The sequence below is a fragment of the Protopterus annectens genome, chromosome 9.part0 (assembly GCF_019279795.1).
Source record: "Protopterus annectens isolate FY-2018-M chromosome 9.part0, PAN1.0, whole genome shotgun sequence".
NCBI classification, from domain to species: Eukaryota; Metazoa; Chordata; order Ceratodontiformes; family Protopteridae; genus Protopterus; species Protopterus annectens.
This window is the reverse complement of record NC_056743.1, coordinates 49,495,587-49,523,556: the sequence shown is the minus strand read 5'-3', so window position 1 is coordinate 49,523,556 and position 27,970 is coordinate 49,495,587. Positions and strand designations below refer to the sequence as shown.

Below are 27,970 nucleotides of genomic sequence, written 5' to 3'. Positions count from 1 at the left end.
ATGATATTTTAGTTTTTTTTTTGAGAAGAATGGACAGCCTCTTGAATGAAAATGCTTGAGTAGGCCTGAATAAATTAAATACGTGATCACATTGAACCACGACGTGTGTAAAACATTTCAGGTCTGTGCAGAAAAATTTGTAAAACCACACTTGTTTGTAAAAGGTAGAGCATGACACTCTGTGATAATTCATTAATAAACTGTCTGGGTGTTCGCAGGCAGATGTAAATGATATACTCCAGTAATGTAATTTGGATTTATGTCGATATTAATGGATGCATCCGCTTGTATAATTAATACAATTGAGGCAGTTGTTTTACTTTGCTTCTTCGTGCTAGAGAAAACTATTTTCTTGCCATTGGGATGTCATCATTCCTGAAAGCAGCATACACATATGGTGCCATGATTTGTAATCACCTAGCAGGTGCCATGCTATGCATGTTTGATCAATTACATGGGTGCACTGCTGTAGAGTTTGAGGTGGGATTTCACAGCTTGCATGTCTAATTAATTAGACTTAGGATAAACATTGTAGCAATGTGGGAAACTCCTCATTTAGCATCAATTAACATTGTGGATCGCACAGTTTTATGATGTTGGAATACAGTTAGCATACATGCTTCCACAAAAGTTTTGCGCATCATTTGTAAATTCGTTATACAAATATGTACTGTGCCATAAATTCCTAGAGAGTTTCACGTTTATCTTATTAAAATCAGTGATGCAGGATTCCTAAGAAGTATTATTGGCACACAGCTGTTATTTGTAGTTTTTTGGAGTTTGTATTATTGTAGGAGAATGCACCCAGGAAACGTCACGTCAATATAATCTACCTGCTAGTGCTTAGAGTTCTAGAACAGTGATTCTAGGGACTGTTGGAATTGTCATGACAATATATGCCTTCTGTCACAAAAAAGTATCAACAGCTGCTGAACAGTGCAGAGCACATGCTACATAACCCTGTGAGGTGGATTTCCTAGTTGCAGAAGTTATAGTACTAGTGAAAGCAATAATTTTAGGAAGAGACAGGCAGTTGTTAAAATGTAATGTTGGAAAGAACATACTAATATTCATTCAGATATGACCGTAACAAACCAGGAATTTATGGGGGCATTACAGCGAGTGCTTAGTGTCGAATACAGTAAAGTAATAATGTAACTGTCAATATAATTAGGTCAGAGACAAGTATGGACAGCTTTGTTGTTGAAGCACTGTAATCTTTAACTTGATTTTTTTGTTAGAATTATTCATTTAAATTAATCTTTTGTTATAGTAAGGTAAATTGATATGTCTATGCCATTGACAGATTCTAAACTTTTGAGAATGTGCAGTGTTTGTTTAAACAGTCTCAGAGATGTACACATTAGAGTTTCATTTTGATCTTCTAAGTAAAAAAATCCATTAAATGTGACAACATGTTTTTCATGTGTAGCTGTATAGGTTCTCTTCACTCTGTTGACTCACTGGTTCGTCAGCAGAGTGAACAGCTTGGGAAAGTCATTTGTTTCTCAAGTGCTGGAAATGTTGAAAGGAGGAATACTGAGTGTGTGCCTATAAGGGAAGTACGGGCTTGGGTGGTTAATACTGAACCTTTGAATACAATGAACGTTTCAGCATTATGAGTGGGAGTGTGTGTTTAAGTCTTTGTGGGTTAGGTTAGAGTAAGGTATCTGCTTATCAGATAGCCTCAGTGATCACTCCCCAACATTCCTACTCAAAAAATACCTGTACCAAGCTAAACCTGTCATCTATCATCAAATACATAAAAAAATAAACTTTAACCCACTCACATTCATCTCATCCCTCAAAGAATATAACTGGCATGCTCTAAAGTACCTCAGTCTAGATTACGCAGTTGAATTTTTTAATCCTACCTTCCTGAACATCCTTAATTACCATGCCCCCATAAGATTTTCCAGAACCAAAGCACAACCCTCCCCATGGCTACAGAAAACCACTAAGTCAGAAATGAAAAACAGGGATAAAGCCTGGGAGCACTGGTGCAAAACCAAAATCCCCGCAGCTAGACAGAAATTCCTAGAACTACACAATAGAGTCAAAAAGCTAATAAAATGGGATAAATTCCAATACTACCAGTCTGCCCTAGACTCCTCACAACACAGCCCCAAACAATTCTGGTCCTCCATAAACTCCATCCTCCACCCAGGTAAAGTCAGTACCCCTCCTCCTAACATCCCTCACTCCTCAGAAAATATTGCTACCTCATTCAACACACACTTCACCCAAACCATACTATCACTAGCTAAACAACACAACCCCCTCCCCTCCAACCCACACCTTCAACTAGTAATCTCCCCACTGCCTTCTCTTTTTCTCCTGTACCTACCTCCAACATAAAAAACTCTTAACTAAACTTAAACCCACCAAATTAGCAGCAGACAACCTCCCAAGTGAAGACCTACAAATCGCAGCTGATGCTCTGGCCTACCCAGTATCCATCTTCATTAACCGATCTCTGTCAGAAAGTTATGTTCCCACATTGTGGAAAGTCTCACATATAATTCCCCTCCACAAAGGCGGACCCTCTGCAGAACTAACCAATTACCGCCCCATAGCTATTCTCTCTCCACTCTCCAAAATACTAGAGAGATGCATACACTCGCAGGTCTCACACTACCTCCTTACTAACAACCTCCTTTCCAGTACTCAGCATGGTTTCAGACCAAACCATAGCACCACCACTGCCTAACTCTCCTTTACTAACACTATCCTTCAGCATAAAAACAATGGCTATCTCTCCTCTGCTACTTTCCTAGACCTATCTAAAGCATTTGACATGGTCCCACACAAATAACTTATCTCTGTCCTCAATAACCTATCCTTCTCACAATCAGTCACCAACTGGTTTCAGAGTTACCTGTCTGACCGCCAACAATCCGTTGTATGGCAGAATGACATATCTCCCCAACTACCTGTCTCCATAGGGGTTCCCCAAGGATCCATCCTTGGACCCCTACTTTTCTCTGTTTACACCAATAATCTAGCCTCTGCCACCAAACATGGCACACTCATCCAATACGCAGATGACTCAACCATCATCTGCTCAGCCGAGTCCCTACCCAAACTGCAAAAAGTCACACAGAAAGCCTTTTCCTCTGTTGAAACATAGTTATCCGATGCCCAATTAATACTCAACCCAAACAAAACTAAACTACTCATCTTCCAACCCACCAAACATACTCAAAACAACTCTCACTTTAACATCACAGCAAAAGACAACACCACTATATACCCAACTGAACACACCAAATTGCTAGGAGTGGAAATAGACAATAAACTAAAATTTGACATTCACATATCCATGACCATAAAAAAGTCCACAAAAAACTAGGAACATTATACAGAAATAAACAATTTCTCACCAAAGCAGCAAAGATTTCAATAGCAAATTCCCACCTTATCTCCACCCTACTTTATGCCTCTCCAGTATATACCAACCTAAGGCAATGTGATCTAAACAAGCTAGAGACCTGCTACAACAAAATCGCCAAATTCGCCACAGGGGCATCCTACCATAGTCACCACTGTCTCTCACTTGCTGAACTGGGCTGGCTTGAACCCCCTCACCTCCTTCAGTGGTATCAACTCTCACTCGCCCACAAACTAGTAAACCATCCACTAAATGTCCCATCCCTCCAGAATCTACTTCAACCCTATCGCACCACCAGACCACTAAGATCCAGCAACAAAAATCACTTGCAGATCACTAAAGCCATTAACTCTGCTGGTGAAGCACTATTCTCTTGCGCCATAGCCAAATTATGGAACTCACTCCCACCCACAATTACCTCCGTACCATCATGCACCAACTTCAAAACTTTATTAAAAGCGCACCTAAAAACATGCTGGCTATGCCCTTGCAACTCCCACTCTGATATCATCCACCCTATCCAACCACTACCTTTCTTTCCACTCCACTAACTACCTTGATTATAGCAAGCTCAGATGCTCATAAGCCAAGTACTTATTATACAGCAGGAACTTCTCATTGTTACATTTGTTAATGCCTGTTATGTACTTCACAGATAAAGATTCTTGTTGTCTACTGATGTACTATGTTCTTCATCTGTAAATATGTTGTAAGTAATTTCTATGTTAAATTGTTAATCGCTATGTAATCCAATGTAACTACTGTCTGTTTATTTTACTGTGGAGCTTTTCTCCCCGGGCCTCCGCTGAAAATGGACCCATGTCCAGTCGGGCACTCCCGGTCAACAAATTTAAATAAATAAATAAATAAATAAATAAAATAAATAAGGGCTAGGGAACTGGATCAATTCTGTATTGTACTTGTGTGGTAATGTATGTTGCATGTGTCTGAGGGTCTTGCGTGCTGGTAGAACTACAGAAAGAGATTTTCCTAAGGTAAGAGGTAGGGTTGGGGTTAGGGGCAGAGGCACGCTTAGCACAAATTAGTGTGTGTGGGCATCCGCCTTTCTAAAACACTACCACTATTCAGACAAAGTGTGACAAAAGTTAGTGGTAACGTTTTTGCTAGCTGATCTCAAAATAAAACTGTTGTTAAATGGTGATCAGTCATTGTTTCCATCTCTTGTTGCTTTGTTTTGGGAAGTACATTTTCAAAGTATCAACATTGATCACATGTATGCACCTCAATACATCAACATAGACTCAGTTCCTAGTTCTTTAAAGGATGTATCTCAAACTATATGCTTCACTGGCTGCATTACTAAAAGCTATATGTCTTGTCACTTATGTGTTTTGGCTGAAGTAAACATAAACTGCACTTTCAGTCGTGCAGAGCTTTGTGTAACAAACTTGGGCATCTTGAGGCAATGTAGCAGCTGCCTCATGTACACTGAAAACCCTCTCCTCTTACCTCCCAACACTCAGACTTGCGAGAGATGCACTTATATATCCAAATTGGAAGCCATGCACTCTCCAGCCAAGACTGGAATAGCTGGTCAAGAGGAGAAGGTCAACACTTGCACCACACCACATGGAACACATAGCCCCCCAGAACACACACCAACACTGCCTTCACATAAAAACACAAACCACACACCCACCTTCACAGAGGCTCTCAATAAAAATCTACCCAAACAGCAGAGACCTCCAAGGCAGAAATGCACTCGACCACCACAACACTAACCATGAGGCACATAACTCTCCTAAACAGTTTGCCAGTTCAACCAAAGCCCCTGAGGCAAAACAGCATGCCCAGCACACTAATCATAGGTGACTCGATAGTGAGGCAGACTGATGTCCCACACACTAGGTTGAATAAGGAGAAAGTAACAGTCAGCTGCCTGTCAGGTGCCAGGATCCACCATATAATGCATGCACTCAGGTCCCTCAGCAACAGGCACAAATATGACACTGTCATTGTACATGTGGGTGTGAATGACCTCAGATGTACCTCCCTGGACTACATGAAAAGAGACATGGAGGAGCTCTTGGAGTATTAGCCCAGGCGGCTACGACCCTAGCCCTGAGCAGCATCCTACCATCACTCACAATGATACCACAGTAAAGGCAGAAAATGATTGATTTCAACAATTGGCTAAGTTTCTGGTGTCATTCTAAGAGGGATCCAGTATCTGCCTGCCTGGGATGACATGACTGACAGACCTCGATGTCTTTCCAAAGGTGACCTGCATCTGTCACCCCTGGGCTTCCGGATACTGGTCAAGGCTCTTGCCACCCCTATAGTGCCTTTTCTAGGCAGTGTTCCAAAGACTAAATTACCACTGCAACAGCTACAAACAAATGCAATCAGAGGGTCATGCTGCTCGATGCTAGAAGTCTAAATGTCAAAATGCACTCACTCAAAGCACTCGTTAAAATGGAGAACATCGACATTTGTGCTGTATCAAAAACCTGGTTCAATGCAGCAGAAAGCACCCCTGCACTATCAGGCTATAACTCATTCCACACCGTTTGGCCACAGAACCTGGACCAAAGCTCCAAAGGTGGTGATGTTTTCATATTCATAAAGGATGTGCACACCTCCAGACTGGTAGCCCAACATAATGCATCAGAGATACTTCAAGTGCAGCTAACATTAGGTAAGATAGTGATTCAGGTTGTAGTCTGTTATAGGTCCCCAACCATGTCCCAAGACACTCATTCCACATTCCTAAGCACCCTGAAGAATATTAGGGTCCAACTTAACACACTCATACTGGGTGACCTCAACTACCCCTCCATTAACTGGAAAAACGACTCATGTACCAATACACTTGCTCAACATTTCCTGGAATTCATTAATTCCAATGCCCTGGACCAGCTCATTCTTACCCCCACTAGAGGTAGCAACATCCTTGACCTGATCATTACTAACATGGGCGACCGTTGCTCTGTAAATAGTCAACTCCTCCCTGGTTAGATCCAATCACAAGCTAATCACCTTGAAAATCCATCCCCCACCCCCCTTGCAAAGATAACCACCATGAAAAACTTCTCCAAAGCTAACTTTGGGCTCCTATGAACAGAGGTGGCTAACTTCCCGGCACCCATGCAAATGGAGAAATAGATACATGACCGCTGAATCATAGGTTCATAGGTTGGTACTAGGCTATTAGCCCTAGGGCCTATACAAGCCTAGCCATAACAATTCTCTGGCTATTTCTTCCCACACTATTTACTTCCCTGGACCTCTGTCTAACAGGGAGACTGACGTGATCCCCGCGGTGAATTTTCTTTCTCACATCCAATCATCAAGGTTCCTTTTGAAGAGGGCCAAAGAGGCGCTCTGCTTGACATGTATGGGCAGTCTATTCCAGAGTATGGGGAGTCTCTGGGTCAGGAACCTATCTCTCCAGCATGTTTTGTTTATTGTGATGACAAGGTTTAGATTGGGATTTCTTTAAGTGTAGTATGTCCAACAACTCTGGGTTTGACATGGCCTTGTATGTTAAGCAGAGATCGCCTTGGAGTAGATGATATGCGACAGAGTATAGCTGGAGTTTTTTAAGGCTGTCAGCATAGGGCATGTGCTTTAGGCCTGTGATTCTTTTAGTGAGGTATTTCTGCGGCCTTTCCAGTTGTTGCAGATGTCTTGAGAGGTACATTCCAAATGGGGCGTTGTATTCTATAATGGGTCTAATGAGGGATGAGTACAGTGGGAAAATGACCTCCTTTTTTCTGGATGAAAAGCCCTTAGTGATGAGGTGTGCCACATAGAAGGATTTCCTGACTGTTGTGGCGATGTGGTTATTGAAGGTGAGACCACTGTCCACCTGTGTCCCTAAGTCTCTTATCACACTTTCGGTGTTTAGTGTACTGTCCCCTATGTGGTAATTCATGGGTGCATGTTTTTTCCCAAAGGGGATAACTATACATTTCTTGGCATTGAGCTTGAGCCCATGGCTCTGGCACCAAGCATCTGTTTCTTGCACTGTATGAACACGTACACAAATGCATGGATCTTACCATATCCAATAGAACCAAGATGCTCTCTTCCAAAAAAAGGAAGCCAATCCGGTGGTCCCCTGCTATAAACAAACTCTACAACAGAAGGAAGAAACTGATGCAGAATAAGGTGAAGTCCTAAGATGGGAAAAACTCTCTTATCAGCCTCAACAAAAAGTTGAGATCCCTCATCAAATCCCCTAAAGCCAGCTATGAAAACAGAATTGCAGCAGATAGTAAAGACAATCACAAGGCCTTCTATAGTTATGTAAAGAACCTCCACGGCAATACCCAGATTTCCTCTGAGCTACTGCACAATGGTACCTCCTATACCGAGCCAAAAGATATTGCCAATATACTGGCCGACAGATTCAGTGCCAACTCCCCCCCTAAAGGACCAATCACACCACCAGTAGATTGCCAGACACCCAGTATTACTGCTGCACAGGTTAAAGCAGCACTGTCCAAGGCCAAGAATACAGCTTCTATGGGACTTGACAATATCCCTGGCTGTGTTCTACATGAATTACAGAGTGAACTGGCACCTCACCTGTGTGCCCTGTTCAATCACAGCCTCACCTCAGGCTTTGTCCCTACCGAATGGCACACTGCTATAGTCATCCCTCTCTACAAAGGAGGAGCGACTACAGACCCTGGGAACTATCACCCCATTAGCCTGACAAGTCTGATATGCAAAGCTATGGAACACATCATCATGGACCTAATAAACAAGGATACAGGGAATCTCCAAACTCTGGATCCCACACAGTTTGGCTTTGTGAAGGGTAGATCATGCTTGCTCAACTTGGTCGACTTCTTTGAGGCAGTCACTAGAGCTGCAGATGTAGGCAAGGTGGTTCATACAGCCTACCTTGATCTGGCCAAGGCCTTTGATACACTTCCCCACTCAGGAATCATAGAAAAACTCACTAAGCTAGGCATCAACCCCTATATCACTAGGTGGGTTGCAAACTGGCTCACAGAACCCACAGTTTGAAAGTAGCTGAGTCCAAGTCAGACTGCCGATCAGTCACGAGTGGAGTTCCACAGGGATTGGTCCTGGGTCCTCTCCTGTTTGGTGTTGACTTCTCAGAAGTCCAGTCCAACACAAAGGGACTCTGGCTGATGAAATTCGCAGACGATTGCAAGTTAGGTGCCATTATTAACTTCTCAAGTGATGTTGACATCCTACAGAAAGGCCTCACTGTGACCAACCACTGGTGTCAGAACCATGGCCTTAAGCTCAATGCCAAAAAATGTGTCATCATCCCCTTTGGTAAAAAAACAGTTCCCATGAACTATCACATCGATGGTAATCCACTGAACACAGAAGGAGTTATAAGAGATCTGGGAACACAGGTTGACAGCAATCTCTCTTTTGATCACCACACTGCCACTGTGGTCAGAAAGTCCTTCTATGTGGCACATCTCATTACTAAGGGTTTTGCATCCAGGAAGAAAGAGGTCATTGTCTCCCTCTGCTCTTCCCTCATTAGGCCAATCATCGAGTACAATGCCCCATTTGGCATGTACTTTACTAGAAACCTGCAACAACTGGAGAGGCCGCAAAGGTACCTCACAAAGAGGATCCTAGGCCTTAAACACTTGTCCTATATGGACAGGCTGAAAAAACTCCAACTATTTTCTGTCTCATATCGCCTGCTTAGAGGTGATCTCTGCTTGACTGATAAAGTCATGTCTGACCTAGCTCTGTTAGAAATGCTACATCTAAAGAAATCCCAACCCCTCCGCACCACATGCTCCAGGGACCTCAACCTCATTACCACAATCAACAGAATGTGCTAGAAGGACAGGTTCATAACCCGGAGACTGCCCATGCTATGGAATACACTTCCCATATATGTCAAACAGATCACCTCACTGGCCCTCTTTAAGAGAAATCCTGTTGAGTTTATGGGAAATAGAAAATTCATTCTGGAATCAATTCAGTGGCTCTACTTGACAGAGGTACTGGAAACTAAGGTCGGGTGGCACGATGCCAAGGTAATCCTATGGGCTAGGCTTGTAAAGGCTCCAGGGCCATTAGCCTACTACACACCTATGAACCTAAGATGTAAGATGCTACATTCACAAGTTTGGATTCTGCTGTTTCCCACTGTGATTTAAAATAAGTTAATTAGTTCAAGGTTCACAGGTTCATAATTAAGTACTAGGCTATCTGCCCTTGCAGGTCATTTAGAGTAAATTTGCCTTTCAGTGCTCAAATTAACCTATTCCATTTGGTTAGAGACTGGCTTTAACCATCCCGTGGTTAATAATTATATATTACCTCATGAGAATAACTGGGATTGTAGACTGGATAATTTGATGGGGTCCCATGCATGGGATAAAGCATTTAGGAGCTGCTTCTGTCCATTAGTAGTAAATGAGGCAGTCCTGGTGTAATTTTCTGTTTTTCATCTTTAGATCCAAGTTATGCTTGAGTATCAACAGGGATGAGCATTGTTGTATGTGGATGGGGAGCCTTTTCCAGAGCAGCAGCATGTTCTGCAAGATATACCATGCTGTTTAGGCCTTGTATCCTTTTAGTAAGGTATCTCTGTGGGCATTCCAGTTGTTTCTGGACTGATACATGCCATAATAGGCATTATACTCAATGACTGGCCTAATGAGGGCTGAATAAAGGGGGACAATGACATCTGTAGAGCTAGACATAATCCCTTTGCTTATAAGCTCTGCAGTATAGAAGGACTTTCTTATGACAATGGATACATTTTAGTCGAATGTTAGGTCACTGTCCACCTACATTCCAAATCCTGAAGAAATGGGTCAGCTCTTAGAGGTGTTTTGTCAATGTAGTTTCCTGGGGATAGATGACTTCCCAAATTCTGATACCAGTCATTTATATGGAATAAGCTTTCCTAAAGGATGGATAAGTCATTTTGGGATACAATGACTGTTCCTAGCTTGCAGTCATCCACAAACATAGTTAGTCAGACCTCTTTAGTGTTGGCTTTTACTTCAGAAGAATAGGTGCCAAACAGGAGAGGTCACAGCACAGAACCCTGGGGGACTGGTCTCTTTGTGGAAGTAACTTTTCCTGTTTTGATTCCCTGTGTCCTATCTATGAGCTATTTGGCAGTCCAGTTGGTGACATACAGGGATTTATTCCCAGTTTATTTATAGCTTTTCTACTATGCCTGACAGGAAGATTTTGTCAAATGTTTTGGCAGGTTGAGGTATGCAGTGTGGACCATTTTGACTTCATCCATTGCTTTGCTTATCACTTTAAAAAAGTCCTCCAGGTTGAGTAAGCATGATCTGTACTTGATGAGGCCAAACTGAGATGGGTCCTAGATGTTCCCTATGTCCTTACTGATTTGTTCCATGATAAGTCTTTTCACAGCTTTGTTACTGATGGAGTTCTGCTATTAGAATGAAAGTGGTTTGCAATAAACAATAGGGTGACATTTTTATGGCATTTCATTGTTTGTTCTACTTTCTGTGGCTTTGCATATCAGGCTGGTCAGACTTGTGTGTCTGTAAATGCCTGGGTCTGTGGAAGGTCCTCCCTTATGCAGGGAATGACTGCAGCTGTTCTCCATTCACTTGGTACAAAACCTGCATGGAGGCTGAGACTGAACAGTGTTGTTAGGGGTGTGGCTGAGACTGAACAGTGTTGTTAGGGGTGTGGCTGAGACTGAAAGTGTTGTTAGGGGTGTGACTGACACTGAACAGTGTTGTTAGGGGTCTCGCTTAATTGTGCTTCATGGTATTTACATTCAGGATATTGTAATATTTTTAGCTTTAGATAGCACTTTTAGGACTTGGTTTTGTGTGATTGCTGGAGGCGATCCAGTTTTAGGAATATCTTGAATGGCAGACAGAGGGGGGACTAGGGTAAAGCTAGAGCTAAATTTATCGGCCAGTAGGTTCACTATATCTTCATCATCAGTGTAGGTAACATCATTCACAATCAGCTCAGTGCATTGCTGCATTACACTTTTAAGATTACGAACATAACTAAAAAAGCCCTTCTGATTGTTTTTGCTTGGGTAGCTATTTTAGGCTCAAATTTGGCTTTGGTGGATTTTATTAAGCTCCTGAGGTGTTTGTTTATTTCAGTGTCAAGGACCCTAACATTTTGGGAATTACTCCTCTCACTTTTGGTCAAACTTCTCTTCCTTTTACTGTAAATCTTGATGATATTATAGTTCTACCATGTAGGTTTGTTTCTGCAGTTTGCCCTGCACTTGTTCCTGCAGGGAAAGCTGCATTTATGCAGCTGTTGACATGCTGGCACAGTGTGGTGTGTACATTTCCACATATTCACTGGAGGGTATAAATAATAATAGTGTTATAAATAGAATAATATTTTCAGTCTTCACCTCTGACAATGCAGATTCAAGAACATAACCCTTGCTCATCTACCAAACACTAAATAGATCAATTTATTCACAGTAATAAAAACACCTGCCTTCTAGATAAGGTAACCTTTCAAGTATGATTCAGCATTGTGCATTGTTTTTCAGGGAAATTGCAGAGCTTGAAGCAACCCCTTCATCTGTTGCAGGTTGACGTAAATTCTATGAATACTGCTATATCTAAGATTAACACTACAGGTACACATGCTACATTTTCTGCAAACTGACACAGTTCGCAAAATAAAGTTTCTGGAGCCCTGAGCTAGTTGAGATGGCTTAACGTGTGATAGCTGACACATAAGAGTAAAAATCCCAATTAAGGAAGACAGCTTTCTTACATCTGATTGAGACTGTACCATTTTCAGAGCTTTTAAGAAGGGCACCTTAAATATATAGGTTACTTTTGATCTGTATCAGTCAGGAAGAACTCCAAAATGAAAGTCTATAGTATGAGTTTCATTTTTTTTTGGTTTAAAATGTTGCAAGGACAACAGATGCAAACCACAGGTAATGGTTTTACCTAGAAGTTGTATCTATTTATTTATCTGTCTATGTAGATATAAACTATAGGGAGAACCTGTACTTCATGAACATCCAAGTCGATCTATGTAGCTATAAACCACAAGGAGAACCCCTACTTCATGAGCATCCAAGTCGATCTATGTAGACACAAACCACAGGGAAAACCCCTACTTCATGAGCGTCAAATTTGCTGGCTGAACTTTCTTAATATCAGGAAAAAAGAACCAACCACAAACTATAGCAAATTGCAGTTGAAACTTCAAATTAATCAATAAATTATAGCATGTTTAGAAATCATCATTTCTTTATTAATAATTAAAAGATATGAAGTAAACTAGCACATTCACCGTTAACAGAGCTTCATCAGATCTAACTCCACTTTACATGACATTCATTATTTACAGGGCAACTATGGCAAATGGCATGTTCTTATATCATCACAGATAAGTTGATGTACTAATGGATGTAGACAGCCAGTGGCGATAGGTACATAAAGTGTCTGTATCAGTTAGGCACTAACTACAAAAGATGGGAATACAGTACAGAAGCTCTAACCTTTTAGCTACCAACAGGAGTAGATATGCAGAACAGGGAATGAAAGATGACACCTAGCCTATGTTAGCTTGGCCAAATAGTCGATAACATACATTTATGACCCCAGTCCAAGTGAATCATCAATTAACTATGTGTTAAAGTGTATATAAATAATGCACGTCATGTTAACTGGAGTAGGATTTGATAAAGCTGTGACGTATTATCTATTCAGTACTATCTGAGAATCTCATAATCAAAAGTACTATCTCAGAATTAAAGGTCCCTTCTATCTGGAAAGAACTCTACACCTTACCTATACACAAGGGATGTAACTCTACTGACATTTCAAACTTCAGACCTATCACAATCCTCTCTCCACTATCAAAATTACTGGAAAAATGCATACATAAGCAGATCATGCAATACCTACCACAGGAATCCTTGCTAACACTCACCCAGTATGGCTTTCGCCCTAAGCACAGCACTTCAACTGCCCTAATATCCTTCACTAACACTATCTCACAAGCCATGGATAACAATAAACTTGTTTCTTGCCTATTTCTGGACCTCTCCAAAGCCCTCGATACAGTCTCTCACCCTCTCCTACTATCCAAACTGTCTAACCTCAACTTCTGTACCTCTACTATTGATGATGTAGACAGCCAGTTTACCACCTATATCACTGACCCCCCTTTACAAGTGAAAATGGGGGTCCCCCAAGGATCCACCCTAGGCCCATTACTTTTTAATATCTTAACTAATCTCCTACCTCTTTCATCCCTTATTCAGTATGCAGATGATTCTACAGTCAGGCCCATTACTTTTTAATATCTTCACTAATCTTCTATATACCTCCTGTCCTCTTTCATCCCTTATTCAGAATGCAGATGATTCTACAGTCATCACCATTGCAGAATCTCCCGAGGACCTTATCTCTGCTACTCAAGCATCTTTCAACTCAGTAGAATCCTGGCTCTGTGACAACCAGTTAATACTTAACCCTAAAAAACAAAACTCCTGCTCTTCCTAAAAACCTCCCCCACCTTAAATCAACCTTCTCAGTCCTCTCCCTTAGTAACACATCCATCATAGCTGAAACTAGCACAAAACTACTAGCAATAGAGTAGCAATAGGTGACCAACTTAAATTTGACTTACATATAAATAAATGTAGTAAAAAGACACCCCAAAAACTGGGCCTTCTCTATCGAAACAAAATGTTTCTTACAAATAAAGCAAGAGTTACACTCTCTCATTCTTTCCTACTTCCCAGTCTATTGTATAGCTGTCAAATTCTCACTAATCTCACCTCCACACTTCTAGCAAAACTAGAATCCACCTATAACAAGGTTACAAGATTCACTGCCCAACAAACTTATAAATCTCACCATTGTCTCTCACTAAGATACTTAAACTGGCTTGAACTACCCCACTCACTCCTTCACTCCCAACTGCAGATAACCATACAATTCTATACCAGCAATCCTTCTGTCCTAGCCTATCCTCTTTAATCTCGCATTACTCCCCTACCAGGTCCTAACGTACCTCTGACCAAAACCTATTACAAATATACAAAGCTAAAACTAAATTTGGATGCAGTCTCTATAGCTCCAATCCTTCTACAGCATGGAATAAACTGCCATTAGAAATCAGGTCTCTTACACAAACTAATCAATTCAAAATTGCAACCAAAGAATACCTAAAAGCACACTGGTCCTGCCCTTGTTATCATCCTCCATAAACTGCAATCAGTCCACTTGCTAAACTCTACCTTACTATTCACTATCAGTATGTCCTCTTTTACCTCTGATAATGAACTATAACCTCTGCATACTATTTACCTTTACATCTACAAATCTCATTTCTTCTTCTGATCTCAATTATTTATTAGAAACATCTACTGTTACTTATAATTATTGCTGCTTTTTATGAATTATTGTCTTATATTGTTTAATGCTTACATTCCAAAACAGTGAAGCTTCTTAACTAATTACCTCTATATTAACTAATATACTTTCTATGTAACTACTGTGAAATTCTAATGCTTTTAATGACTTGTATACTGTGGAGCTTTTCTCCCCAGGCCTCCACTGAAAAAGGGCAATTAAGCTCAGTCGGACCATCCCGGTCAACAAATGTAAAATAAATAATAATAAATAATAATAATTTAATATTTTTGTATTATTCAATAAACTATTGATTTCTAAACATGTTCTAAGTGCTTGATTACTTTGAAGTGTCAGTGAGCTGGGCTACAGTTCATGATTCGTTTTTCTTGGTTTTAAGGTGGCTCGGCAGTCACTTTTGATGCAGAAGAAGTAGCAGCTTCCTTTGAATTAATGTTTTTCCTTAATGGTGGGGCACATGTTGCCTCCTAAGTCTTTTGCACCTCACTGCAAAAATTTGTTTATATCTATATCTATTTTTATATATATAGAGAGAGATAAACATATATGTTTACTCACCTTAATCAACTGCACATTTTGTTGACAGTTTTTCTGGGCGTTATGTTTTTTTTTTACCAGAATGTGTGAGATCGCTATAATGATGGGATTGGAGAATATACCTTTCCTTCAGTATTGTGTGATCTTGGAGTTGGTATATACAAGTAGCAGGGAGACTTATACTCTGCAAAACCTTTTATATTTGTTTTTGTTGTCATGTTCTAAGATTATATCCTAGACCCGCGGTGGTGGTGCTGCATTAGTGTTGTCGCCTCACAGTAAGATGCTGTCTGGTTCGATTCTCAGCTAGAGCGTCTTCTGCGTGGAGACACGCATGCATCCTGATCGAATGTAATGTGAGTTAGATCACCATATATATATATATATATATATATATATATATATATATATATATATATATATATTAGTGCTACAGAATCCTGAAAGACCAAAATCCCGAAGACCAAAATCCTGAAAGTTCAAAATACTGAAAACTCAAAATCCTGAAAACACACAGGATACCAACACTTAGTATATTCCAGCACAAGTACATACAGAAACATATTACCCTTCAACTATATGCAGGGGGGCAAGCACCCCTGCACCCTCGTTACTTAAATATATCAACTCCAAGATTGCACTTAGTGAAGTGCAGTCTCTGAGTTGATATATTTAAGTAGCAGGGGGTTTGGGGGTGTAGGGGTGCTTGCCCCCCTGCATATAGTTGATGGGTAATATGTTTCTGTATGTACTTGTGCTGGAATATAGTAAGTGTTAGTATCCTGTGTGTTTTCAGGATTTTGAGTTTTTAGTATTTTGAGTTTTCAGGATTTTGAACTTTCAGGATTTTGGGCTTTCAGGATTCTGTAGCACTCCCAGATATATATATATATATATATATATATATATATATATATATATATATATATATATGTGTGTGTGTGTGTGTGTGTGTTATATAAAATTTGCGGAACTATTCACAGTTTCTATATAAGAAAGCGAAGAACAAATTATTTATAATCCACAATGCGTGTTTATGTAAATGTTCTTCATCTCACATTGCTGCAGTCCTAACACTTGGGGTAGTCCGCTGTCCCTCGGTCGGCCCGAATATCAGAGTATAAGGCTGACGTCGGTCAAGGCGCATTTGACTGACATCAGAACGTCAGGGTACAAATGAGCATGACCGACGTCATATCCTCAGTCTTTTTTGCCGCATGGTCCGATGCAGAAGCAGTGTTGCAAGTGCCCGGGCGCTCTGAAATATTTCAAATTCGGAGTTTCAGACCGAAGTCAGAGTTGGTTATGGGGAATATTTTGGTTTTTTCTTGCCTCAGTGGTTTACCGGATGTCAGAAAAAGTAAATAACTGTATTTCTTGTGGGAAACAGATACCGCATAGGGATTACCATAATTTGTGTATACCTTGTTTGGGACCTGAGCACGACGTTGTTGGGTGTCGCTTTTGTGCTAGGTTCAATAAACGCACTACAAAGCGAAGGTTGGATTGTGCCAGGTTGGTCTTTGGGAAGCGGTGCAATTACAATATGCCGTCGGGTGCTCGGCTTCCTCAAAGAAGCGCAAGGACAAGGCAGTTAAACCTAGGTTAGAGGAGTCGTCCGAACCAGACGCCGGTTCTTTAGAGGCGTCAGTGGAACCGGTGGTTCCGATGGAGGCCTCTCTGGAGTCCCAGGGAGAAACTTTGTTTTTACAGGATGTGGCCTCCCAGGTGGCAGGTCAGGCTGTAGGAGCTTCGCAAATAACTGTACTCCCCTCCCTTCCTAAGGTGTCTAGGCCCTCTCTTTCTGCTTCCAAGGCTTCTCCTAGAGGCAGGTCTAGTTTGGCTTCTGTGGGTGTCCCTCCTAGTTCTTCAGGTTCTGTGCCCAAGAAGCACATGCTTAAAATGGCAGAAGATTTAATTACTTTAATTAGAGGCTCTATGCCCCCTCCTGATAAGAGGCCTAGGATGGAACCGGTGTTGGGGGATTATGAGCAGGCTTCGGATGTGTCTGAGTCTTCGGCTGAAGACTTGCAGGAGTATTCTAATTATTCTGATTCTGATGTGGATGATTCTACTCCTTCTGCTTCTCCTCCTGAGGATTTTTCTTTTTCAGAGACCCTTCACTCCATGAGAGAGCATTTTAAATGGGAAGGTCAGGATTTCTCTGATTCCAGGAAAAGGCTTAGGGAATTTTTGTTTTTACCCCAGCATAGGCCTTTGGCTATACCTCCTGTTTTGACTGTGGTGGAAGATGTGTTTGCAGAGGCTTCTCTTAATCCTGATTCTTTGCCTCCTGCTCCTGTTAAACCGGATAGGTATTACAGGGTGCCTGAAGCTCATAAGTATCTTTTAAGAGTCCTAGGGCAGACCCAGAAACTGTTAGCCAGGGGCCTAAGGGTGTTAAGGCTTCTGTTGTCAAGAATCCGGTTCGCAGATAAAGAGGCCAGGGCCTTGGATAGATGGGGAAAGAAAGTTTATACTTCTTCCACTCTAGCCATGAGAGCTTTGAATTGCCAGTTTCACATGTTGAAATATCAAAATTATCTCCTTTCACAGTTGAAATCTAAGGTTGATGCTCTGGAAGGTATTGATTGTAAAGAGTTACAAGATTTAGTGCATGTTTCTGAACAGGTGGGTAAGCATTCTTTGCAATGTGGTTTTGATGCTGTACAGGCCTCGTCTAGGGTGGCTGCCACTGGGTCAGTTCTTCGCAGGCATGCCTGGCTGAGGGATCAAAATTTATCTGACCATATTAAAACTAGGATTTTGGTTGCCCCTTTGCAATCTGATGTCTTGTTTGGTTCTCCTGTTGAGGCAGTTTTAAAGAAAATGGAAGACAAGGCTAAGTCTATGCAGACTGTTAAAGTTTTTTGCAGGTTCAGCCTCCAAAGTTTAGTAGAAATTGGCCTACTAAAGGGTGGACGTATCCTTCTTATGATTCCCAGTCTAGGGGTAGATCTAGACGTGGCAGGGGCAGAGGTCAGGGCTCTTTCAGGCCTAGAACCGGAGTTCTCCTGCACAGTCTTCGGTGAGGGCAGGGGTCAGTCCTTTCGTAAACAGACCCAATGACCTACCTTTTCAGCTGCCAGAACCTTCTCGCCTGGCAGCACCTTTGGGAGGAAGATTGGCACTTTTCAAAGAAAATTGGAGTTTGATCACCCAAGACAGATGGGTACTGGATATCATACATCACGGTTACAGGTTTTATTTCCATACCTTGCCTCCTTTCAAAGGCATGCCAGACATTCCTCCTCAACAAAGAATAGAGGCTCACAAGCAAATTTCTCTGTTACTCCAAATAGGGGCCATACAGCCAGTTCCTATGCCAGAAAGGGGCCTAGGATTTTATTCTCGCCTGTTCCTGGTACCAAAGAAGGGGAACACGTGGAGACCAATTTTGGATTTATCTATCCTCAACACTTATCTGGACATTCCCAAGTTCAAAATGTTGACGTTGCAGCAGCTTTTACCTCTGCTGGGCAAAGATCATTGGATGGTAACTTTGGATCTCAAGGAGGCTTACCTTCATGTTCCTATCAGACTAAGTTGCAGGAAGTATCTGCTGAGCTGGGACTTCTCACTATCAGTTCTCTGCATTGCCCTTTGGCTTATCTACTGCCCAGAGTGTTCACGAAAGTTCTGGCTCCAGTGATAGCTTTCTTCAGGCTAAAAGGAATACAGATCTATCCTTATTTGGACGACTGCCTGATTCTGGCTCAAGGAAGGGAAGAGCTTCTTCAACATTTGGAATATGTGATAGCAGTGCTAAGATGCCTGGGGTATTCTGTGAACGAAATAAAGTCCAGTCTAGTACCCTCTCAGGACATGTGCTTTCTAGGTGTGAGACTGAATACAGCATCCCAGATGGCCTTTTTAACCCCGGACAAACAAAAGAGTCTATCCCTTTACTTCCATCAACTATCTCATCAGTCCGGGCTGACTGCAAGGACAGTCCTTCAAGCCTTAGGGTTCATGGCATCTTGTATTCTGGTGCTTCCCAATGCCAAACTGCATATGAGGAAGCTACAATGGTATCTCAAAAATGCATGGACACAGCACTGCCAGGATCTGGACACTGTCATTCAAATAATACCTTGCATTCAAAAGGAATTTTTGTGGTGGGCTCAGGAATGTCACCTAAACAAGGGACTCTCTGTGACCCGGCCAGAGGCGAGTCAGATTTTAACGACAGATGCCTCAGACAAAGCTTGGGGAGCTCATCTAAATGGAAAGTGGATACAAGACAAGTGGCCTGCCAGACTACAACATCTACATATCAACATGAAGGAGATGTTAGCAGTCCAGTTTGCATTAATAGCTTTCAAGGATTTACTTCTTCCAGGGCAGGTGTTGATTCTAACAGACAACACAACTGTCATGTGGTACATCAACAAGCAAGGGGAACACATTCTTATCCTCTATGCAGGCAAGCAATGATTTTGTGGGAGACTGCTCTCAGTTTACAACTAAGTCTTCAGGCAAGGTTTCTGCCGAGCACAGAACTCCTTAGCAGATGTGTTAAGCAGACAAATCATGGATCCCCACGAGTGGAAACTGGATCTTCATGTATTTCAGACATTGACAGTGTCCTGGGGAACTCCAGACATAGATCTGTTCGCTTCTCCACTAAACCACCAGCTGCCAAAGTTTTGCACCATCCCACAGCTTGGAAAGTGGATGCTCTTTCTTTCAGTTGGAAAAATCTTCATGTGTATCCCTTTCCACCTCTGCCTCTCCTCCCAAAGGTACTTCTGAAGGTCAGACAGGACAAGCCAAGGATGATTTTGATAGCTCCAGATTGGCCTCGACAGCACTGGTACCCATTACTGAGAAGTCTAGTATGGAAGCCTCCATGGCCTTTGCCTTTGATTCCACATCTGTTGTCCCAGGAGGACAGTCATTTGCTCAATGTCAAACTTCACTCTCTTCACCTAACAGCATGGCATATTCTGTTTTAAACCATAGAGGGTCTCAACTTCCACAACAAGTTTTGAATGTGATTTTGGAAGCTAGAAGGCCTAGTACAAGGAAAGTGTACGCAGATAAATGGAAGAGATTTTTATTTTGGAGTGCAGCTAAGGATTTGGATGTTTCTGAGCCTGATTTAAGTGTGGCTCCTCAATATCTTACTGAGTTATTGGACAAAGGTTTGTCCTTCTCTTCTATTAAGATTCATGCTGCAGCAATTTCAGCTCACTATGATTGTGACCCACCATTGTTTTCTCATCCTTTGTTCAAGCAATTTCTTAGAGGGCAAAGAATATAAGACCCAAGGGCTCCTACTCCTGCTTGGGATCTCAATTTTGTGTTGGAGAAACTCACTCTACAACCTTTTGAGCCTGCAGCTACTGCTGAGTTGAAATATTTGTCATGGAAGACTGCTTTTTGTTGGCCATTACCTCTGCAAGAAGGGTTTCTGAATTGCAGGCCCTTATGGCAGTTGAGCCTTTCTTAATTTTCCATAAGGATAGGGTATCTTCATTACTAATCCTTCCTTTATGCCTAAAGTGGTTTCTAGTGTGGCTTTAAACCAAACTATTCATTTGCCTACTTTTATGCAAATCCCCAAACTAAAGGGGAAAAGATTTTGCACACTTTAGATGTACACAGGCAGTTGCGATATTATTTGGACAGAACTAAAGGGTTCAGACAATCTCAGCAGTTATTAGTTTCTTTTGCTTTGTGCTCTCAGGGCAAGCCCGTGTCAAAACAAACTATTTCTAAGTGGATTGGATTCTGCATTGCTTTCTGTTATTCCCATCATGGCAAAGAGATTCCAGCTGGGATTAGGCCTCATTCCACTAGGGCTACTGCCACTTCAACAGCTTTTTTAAGGGGGGTGGCTACTAAGGATATTTTGGAGGTGGCCACTTGGAGTTCAGTGCATACCTTCTCTAGGCATTACCACCTTCCACTGTACTCTAAATCCAGGGCTGGGTTTGCCACTGCTGTGTTGCAGGGCATTTTGGCAGCTCCTGCTTCATTATAGTTTAGCCATCCTCCCTTTCCTCTGCTTTGGGATTCTACCCAAGTGTTAGGACTGCAGCAATGTGAGATGAAGAACATAGTACAGTTTTGTACCTACCATAAATGTAGATGTTCGAAGATCCACATTGCTGCAGTCCAATCTACCCTCCCTCCTTCCCCTCTGCAGTTTGAGGTGGTTGTGGGGGTTGGGTTAACCATTTGAGGTATATTGCATATTGTATATATTGTATATATTGTACATATTTTTGGTGTTGGGCTGGTTGGTTGTTTAGTTGTTGTCTATGGGTTTTGACCTTTCTTTTTAGGGCCTTCTGACATCTGGGGCAAGAAAAGACTGAGGATATGACGCATTTGTACCCTGACGTTCTGATGTCAGTCAAATGCGCCTTGACCGACGTCAGCCTTATACTCTGATATTCGGGCCGACCGAGGGACAGCGGACTACCCCAAGTGTTAAGACTGCAGCAATGTGGATCTTCGAACATCTACATTTATGGTAGGTACAAAACTGTACTTTAGGTGGATTCATGGACAAAGCTGAAAATCATTTGTAGAATCAGTCATTACTAGAAGGGTGAATATTCAGTTGAGCTTTAGAAACTTGCCAGTGTTATTTTAACTATGGCTGACTCCTTACAGAGTGAGGTGAACTGTATATATCTCCATCTATAGCTGCCTATCAATCAATCTATCTATCTACTTACCTGTCTGTCTCTCCATCTATGTATGTAACTATTGTAGTATTATATTGGAGACTCTGCTTAAGATTTAAGTATGATTTATTTAAAGTGTCATAGGATAAATATTAAACAAAAACAAAGAGTTTATATCACTTACATTTCATGCTAATATCTCGCAAGAATCAACAATCTTTGTACACATCAGTTATAGTTCAGGATAGTCTCTAACAGGAGCCTGATAATCTTTGCTTTATGCCATTTACAGTTCATGATAGTTTTTCCCAACAACTCAACAATCATTTAAGAACAGCAGCTCAGGATAAACTGCCTCAAGTCCATAATGTCCATTCTTGGTAGTACAGAGTTTGTCCATGGGCCTCCAAAGCTTTTTCCAGCATACTCACAGCTTTTCTCCAGTGGAATTCAGCAGGAATACCTATGTCTAGCTTCAAAGCCCCTGTGCTTAAGGGGCTAACATCTTTGCCTCTCTGTTTCTACCCCTTCCTTTTATAAGGAGGGTTGTATCTTCCTCAACTTTGGGGCATGTGTTCTTGATCTTTTCCAGCATTACTTGATTCTACAGCTCCAAAATCCCCTTACTGGATTCTGGTGGGCATTATTCCACATGACCCCATCCAGCTCACAGCTGTGGGAATGACCACCATCAACCAGCCAGATCCATTTTCCGTGGGCTCACAAACTCTCTGACACAGGGTTATTTCTTTATCTTGTAGTTCTCCAGTTCTGACACCAGCTGGCATATGTACAGTTTGCTAACAGGTAAAGCACCAATTTTACTTTTGGCTATACATAGTTCTCTCTCTGAGCCATAGACTTTAATTTTTTTATCAGTTCTGTCAAAGCAATATGTTTCAGGTGTATGTCTTTTATCAGTTGGTTAAGAACCCTGCTATATCTTCTGCTAATATGGCATGAATTGAATGACAGAAATTGGTAGTTGGCAGTGCAAAAATTGTACTTTGGATTTTAGTTTGCTCTTGCTATAATCTCCTGTGTCATAAGCATCTGAAACAATCAATCACATTTTTACTGAGATGACAGAGGATACAGAAGTGTGGTTTTTTTACTTGTTTTGAACCAGCTGGTTAATCTGTTAGTGTATGGTCAATTCCCATGACATCAGGTTGTTCGATTCTCATATTCTTTTGCTCCACAAGCTCTATTTTAATCACTGGTTTCTTTTATATTAGATACAAGCCATATGTCTGCTGGTTTAGACTCCACAATTGAATTATACTTAACATGTAGTACATGTGAAGCACTCTGTAGACACCCAGTTTGACTTGGATGTGGTTCTGCAGCTTTTTGTTCTAAGGTCTCACCAGACATGCTGCTTTGTCCTTCAGTAGATCTCTGCCCCTTGTTCCAGTGTCTTTGCTGATTTCATAGGTTCATAGGTTCATAGGTTCATAGGTTCATACTAGGCTATCTGCCCGAGGGCATTTACAAGCCTAGCCCATAGTTTTGTGGCTTACGCCACCCCTTTAGTATGGGGAACTATACCCATTATTTTGCTGTGCCTCTGTCGAGCAGTGACACTGAGGTAATCCCTGGGGTATATCTGCGATCTCCCATCCATTGGTCAAGATTTCTCTTGAACAAGGCCAGCGAGGTGCTCTGCCTCACATATACCGGGATTTTATTCCACAGCATAGGGAGTCTTTGGGTGATGAATCATTGAATTCATTGTTGGATACATCTCTCCACTTTAGTCTTTTTGGAGGACTTACATTCTTTTTGCAGGTTTATTTTTTTTCAGTTTAACATGAGAAATAAGGGCTGACAAACATCATTTTTACAGTTTGTTTCCAGCAAATATTTAATTTGGATTTTATTTTCAGTTTACTAATGTTTATACTTGGTGGCTAGTTTGAGAATAACATACTGTTAATTCATTTTGCAATATAACTTTTTTGCTTTCTTCACCATACTCACAAGGCTTTTCATTCTTTGTATCTGTTTATTGTAGTTCTTGGATGTGATAAGAGTATTTGTACCACTGTTACTGTATCTCTGTTTTTATTTATTAATTTTATTTCAGTTTGATAATGCTATATATGGACTGGTTGGCAGACCCTTTACTGCCATGCCCATGATCCAGCCACTATGGTACAAGGCACATACAGAACATGATACATAGACTAAGTATTACACATAGTCATACATAGTATAGTAACAATGTAAAGACATTATGTCTGAATGTTATTTATAATAAATGCAAGTGATGTTATTTGCAGTGTGTGCAATTAGGGTAGGCATTCAAATTGTGGTCATTTGTTAAAAGTATATCTTTCCACATAAGCTGTGGCTACAGTGAGCACTGCAAGCAATAGCCATTGACATGTACACATGAGCATTTGGTATCCTTAAAAAGTTGTTTTATAACTTTGTTTCTAAATCTTTTTTCTTTGCCCGTAACCTTCCTGTGTTCCTCTGTGGTGAGTGCAACTGTTTGCTTTCATCTGTTCTTTCACATTCCTTTTGTTCTATAAGGTGGGCTACTTCACTGTTGTTGGTACATGTTTGTGCATGGTTGTTGACTTTAGTCTCTGTCACTTGCAGTTATGTTTTTAATAACTCATTCTCAACCTGCACATTGTGACACTTTACTTTTAGATCAGACAGAGCTTTGTTAACCTTTTGTAGCTCCTGTCACATTTTGTTTCCTTTTCATTCAATTTCTCTGTTGTCTTTCAGGTTCCAACAAAAGGTCATTTTCTTCTTTTCCTTTTGGCTTATGATGCCACATAGCACTTTCAGTTTTGCTTTGAGGAAGTTCAGAGTATCTTTTGTACAAATCAACAATTTCATTGTATGTTTTGTTTTGCCACCTCAATTGCTAGTCAAGTTAAAAAAAATAACTTTGTAAGATTCTCTGTCATTGTAGTTTCATTTCTGTTTTCAGAAACAAACTGCTCCAACACTGTTTTGATTTTCTCTGATTGTAGACAACACTACCTAGTTGTTGTAGCATTTCTACACTCTTGGTTAATGTGGAAACCTCTTTTTTAATTTACTTTTAAAGTTTCTAAATATTAATGAATTATAATAAAGTAACATAACATATACATTTCACACAAAATAAAACTATTTACAATAGTCCATATTCAATCAAATTAACATACACAATGAAAACGTCTTGTTGTAGTCCAGTATAACTTTAAGTGATTATCACCTTTGGTTTTCCTTGTACTTAGCTCTTTGTTGCATAAGCAGATTTCCTGACACAAGCACCATTGTCTTTTTTACATGTTATCAACACACTATAGTTTGAAACCCATGTTCTGTTTTCACCATCATCTGTTCCAATTCTCTTAGAACCTTTTGACCCATAGTCATTACTCTTAAATAAGGTTTTACTTTGTGCATTTGAAACTTTAGTCTGAAAAGCATCCATTTGCTCATGTCTATCATGGCTGTGTTGAAGCAAAGCATTCTTCTCCTGCTGCACCACAGAATGTTTGTGACCAGACTTAGTTTGACAATATCACTTTCTTTTGAGAATTCATGTTACTGTTTCTCTGCATAACTTGACATCTATTCATCTTCCATGATAGCAGCCAGGTATTGTTTTCCTTATCACCTCTTTAGTCAAACCTTTCAACAGAAGCAGCTTAATTCTGTGTTACAGGTTTACATGTAATTGTGTTTCCTTTGTTGTACAGCAATGATCCCTGTCCTCATTGTCAGAGGATTTACCTTTTCAGAGGCAACATTTTACACAAAGGTTAGTTTCATACAACACCTTTGTGTTGCTAATCTCCAGTATAACATCAATACAGAATTTTTCTTTTCTAACAAATACTTTACCTGCCACAGAGATTCACTTTTATTATCAGCACAAGTTTCAGTATGAGCAAAGGGCAGATTTTTTTTCTTGTTCCTCTGTATTAAAATTTAGTACCTAGGGAGGTTTTCCTTTTATATTCCCCATATACATTTCCATAGACAGCAGCTAGCAAAATTCAGTGGTGATGTTGTATGAAGTTCCACTGTTTATAAGTGTTTACTATACGCTGCACATTTCCTTACTTTTACTTTTACTTCTCAGCAAGCTTAACTTACACATACTGAGGATTTAGCTGAATACAGCTGCTGTTGAAACAATGTATTTTAGAAGCAACACAGTTTTTGTTACTAAGCAATAACAGACAATTTATGTAACAGCCTGTTTTCTTAAGCTTTGAATTCAACAATTTGCTTTTCACATTTTTCTTTTTAACTGCAAAGATTTCCATTTGTTTGGCTTCCATTTCACAAAAGATGTACTTAATGCCACAAAATGTCCCCAGTAGACTATCCTTGTTCATCATAAGGTAACCAGCGTAATGCAGAAATGTTACTGGGATTATGTCTGTGTACATTTCGGCTGTTTCAAAAGTACCATATTATTGAACTTCTTACTTATGAACCATTGATGCTTCACTCATTGTTTACTCTGTAGTTTTAAACATACTGCATAGTTATTACTTCCAAGAAGACATACTTTGAATTACCCCATTGCCAGACTTTTTTAAAAATGCAAAGACAACATTTTCCTCAGTTTTCCATTGTTTCTCAACATAGACTTACTACTGAGACAATGTTTTTCTAACACTTTGCATGTTCTATCATTTTTCTTTTAAATTTGGGAAATTTTCAACAACTTTCTCTGTTATAAGTAATTGGAAACCACAATGCTTCCTTCAATCATTGGCTTCCTTCTTCATGTAAATGACAGTAGGCAATTTTGTTGAAAGCTGAGAATTCAACACCATTTTGCAATACTCACTGCTTGCATATACACAATTTTCAGTAATTCCCATCTATAATGTTCTTGAATACATGCTTCATACTACAAGAACATTTCCCAAAGCATTTCTTTCAGCAGCTTGACATATTTGCTGTGTACATCTTTGGCAGGGAACCTTTCAGTAAATTCATATCAAGTTTTTAAATATTCAACAGTTCTTATAATTCTCTTACTGTTTTACATAATTCTTTCACCTTAGTTCAAGAATTATTTCATTTACTTCACTGTTAGAGTCTAGTTGACATTTCTGGCTCTCAGCTTGGGATGCAGCAAATAGAAGTCCAGTGACTCTCTCTTTAGCACAACTTGACCAGCAGAAATTAAAACTTGCATTAAAATTTGAGGTTAGTGAACATAGTTTAAATGAAACAAATTCCCCAACATGTAATCACAGTTCACAACATTTCTTTAAAATGTAACACTGGGCTGGCAGACAGGTCTTCATTCAACAAAGCTTTTTTTTGGGAGTGTTGCTTTAATACATTCTCTAAAGTTCACTTTTGTTAGATTTACAGTAGCCAAGAAAATTTTTATACCTTATCACCCTAGCAGAAATCAAACTTTATCAAAAAAGTAGCAGCTCCTCAGAAAGCAAACTGCATTTTCTGTCATCTCTTTGCAGATGGGTGTGGTAACACATCCAGAATAGCAGTTTTCTCTTTAGTTAGGGAAATTAACTCATAAGGTACTACCACCAGCAGGCAGCAATGTAAAATCAAAATAGGATAGTTTGGTATATTCTGATGAAAAGTTTTCCAATGTACTTCACCATTGCAGAGTTTAGCAAACATTGGAGACTCTCTTAGATTTAAGTGTGCATTATTTGCAATGTAACAGAGCAAACTTATGAGCGCAATGTTCATATTACAATTCAGTTAGTCTCTTCTAAAAATTCACTAATCTTTGTTGCATATCACTCATGGTTCAGTTTAGTCTCTCGTAAGAGCTCATCTTCATTTCATATTACACTTTACTTCAAATCACTTATAGTGCAGGTAAGTTTTTCAAAGAACGCAGCAGTCACTGTAAGTCCTGAATCTCAGAATAAACTACCTTCAGACCATAATCTATAATTCTGTGACTGTAAGTGTATTCATATGATCTTAAATGTTCTATCAGGACACCAATAGACTTTGTCTCAACAGAATTCAACTGTCTCAACTCCTGGCATCCTAGTCTGTCCAAGAGGCAAATGTCTATACATTTTTGT

General features: G+C 40.4%; 1 protein-coding gene across 2 annotated transcripts in view; it reads left to right on the top strand.

The window, feature by feature from the left end:
- SLC6A5 (solute carrier family 6 member 5) overlaps window positions 1-27,970 on the top strand; it is a 1,534,607-nt gene that overhangs the window by 97,793 nt on the left and 1,408,844 nt on the right. The gene's annotated exons all lie outside the window — the stretch shown is intronic.